This window comes from Schistocerca serialis, chromosome 4 (genome assembly GCF_023864345.2).
Source record: "Schistocerca serialis cubense isolate TAMUIC-IGC-003099 chromosome 4, iqSchSeri2.2, whole genome shotgun sequence".
Lineage (NCBI taxonomy): Eukaryota > Metazoa > Arthropoda > Insecta > Orthoptera > Acrididae > Schistocerca > Schistocerca serialis.
In genome coordinates, this window is record NC_064641.1 from 937,280,830 (window position 1) to 937,282,983 (window position 2,154).

General features: G+C 55.6%; 1 non-coding gene across 1 annotated transcript; it reads left to right on the top strand.

The window, feature by feature from the left end:
• The first annotated feature begins 763 nt into the window (after positions 1-763).
• Trnas-aga (transfer RNA serine (anticodon AGA)) lies at positions 764-838 on the top strand. Its single transcript has one exon. It is a non-coding gene; the product is annotated as a tRNA-Ser (tRNA).
• Positions 839-2,154: the final 1,316 nt, after the last annotated feature.

Sequence of the window (2,154 nt, forward strand, 5' to 3'; positions counted from 1 at the left end):
GCTCTGGGACTTTCCCTTCCTCGTGGTTGCCATCCGCAAGAGCAGCAAGGACCCACGCCAGGCAGCCAACTACCGGCCGATCAGCGAGCTCCAGTCCCTCTCAAAAGTCTTTGAGAGGTTGTACGTGGAGCGGCTTTTACGCCAGGTGACGGAACAGCAACTCATCCCCCAGGAACAGTTCGGGTTCCGGAGCGGCCGCTCGACCACCCAGTAGCTGTTGCGCCTCCTGGAGCAGGCGATGCGAGCGCTGGAGACGAGGGAGTACCTAGGGGAGGTGCTTCTCGACGTCTCCGAGGCCTAAGAATGTGTGTGGCACGACGGCCTCGTGTACAGACCTTTTGTACACGGGGTACCGACGTCGCACGTGGTCCTACAGCGCTCGTATCTATCGGGCCGCACATTCGACGTCCGAACAGATGGTGGCACATCCGGCAGATTCGAGCGGGAGTGCCGCAGGGGTCGGTACTCGGCCCCCTGCTATACTCTCTGTACATCGCCGACCAACTTCACAAAAGCTCTCATGTGAATCCTGCAGAACTAGCACTCCTGAACGAAAGGGTACTGCGCAGACATGGCTTAGCCACAGTCTGGGGATGTTTCCATAATGAGATTTTCACTCTGCAGCGGAGTGTGCGCTGATATGAAACTTCCTTCTTTCAGGAGTGCTAGTTCTGCAGGGTTCGCAGGAGAGCTTCTGTAAAGTATGGAAGGTAGGAGACGAGATACTGGCTGAAGTAAAGCTGTGAGGACGGGGTGTGAGTAATGCTTGGGTAGCTCAGTTGGTAGAGCACTTGCCCGAGAAAGGCAAAGGTCCCGAGTTCGAGTCTCGGTCCGGCACACGGTTTTAATCCGCCAGAAAGTTTCATATCAGCGCACACTATGATGCAGAGTGAAAATCTCATTCTGGAAACCTCGGTGTCACACTGGACAGGTTCCTGACGTGCCTGCCCATCGTCCGCGACGTCAGAGGGAAAGCAGTAGGGAGACTAGGTGCGCTGTACCCGCTGCTCAACGCCTCGTGCACACTTCCTCCACTCCACGGCCTCTCCATGCACCTGGCCTCGGTACGGACGGTTCTGGAATATGCGGCCGTGGAGTGGGGTAACACAGCAGCGACACACATTGCGACGCTCCAACGCATCCAGAATAGGGCGCTGCGACTTGCGCTCCACAAGCCGCCTCGCTACCCCACGAGGCTGCTCCACGAGGAAGCAGGCACCCCTTTCCTGCGGGATCACTTCCGGCAAATCACCAGGGTGTTCTACAACAACGCAGAACACTCTGACGGCGGTCTAATTCGTGGCCTGGGCCAACAGGTCCACTACAGGCCTACAAGACGCTGTCCCGACCTACTGCGGGAGTAGTCCTCTCCCGGAGTCCCAATGAAGATACAAAGAGCGTCTCTATAGCCAGCGACGCTCATTAAGGACAGCTCGTCAAGGCAGGTCCCACTGCAAACACCACAGGTAAGCGCAGGAACACCAGCTCCGCTGCTTACACTGCCTCTACACCTGAAATATGTCGCCAGTGTTTTACAGCGAGCGAGCGAGCCTAGCAGCCAGTCGCCGACTGACCACGGTAGATGTTGACCGCAGTAGGCATCGAAACGTGAGGAAGGAAAAGAAGTTTTATATATGGACCACGGTAATTCAGCCCAGAAGTTTTTATCAATCAAATGGGAATTCCTGGGGCAAGGCGACTTTTTTCTCAAGGCACACTCTGAGTAAGCTTAGAGGACCGGCATTTGAAGCTGACTCCCTCCCACGTACATTTCTCGTAAGGACTGTGAGGATAAGGTCAGAGAGAGCAGGGCTCGCGCGGATACGTACAGTGAGCAGCCAGGACGTTTCGACCTCTGCCCACCGCTACGTACGACGCCGGCTGGTGTGGGTGCGGGCACGTGACGCGATAACAAAAGTATGTAAACGGAGCAGACACAGACGCGAGACCACCCTAGCCAAGATATGGGCTGCAAATGGGAAATCCGCTGAGATAAGCGACTTTGACAAACGGCAATTTATTATTACGAAGAGCCTGTGAACGTGTATCTCGAAAACGGCGAAGCTGATTGACTGCTCACTTGCGACCGTCGTGAGCGTCTACGGAAAAGAGGTAGGACAGCGAAACTACAACTAGGTGCTAAATGGTTGGACG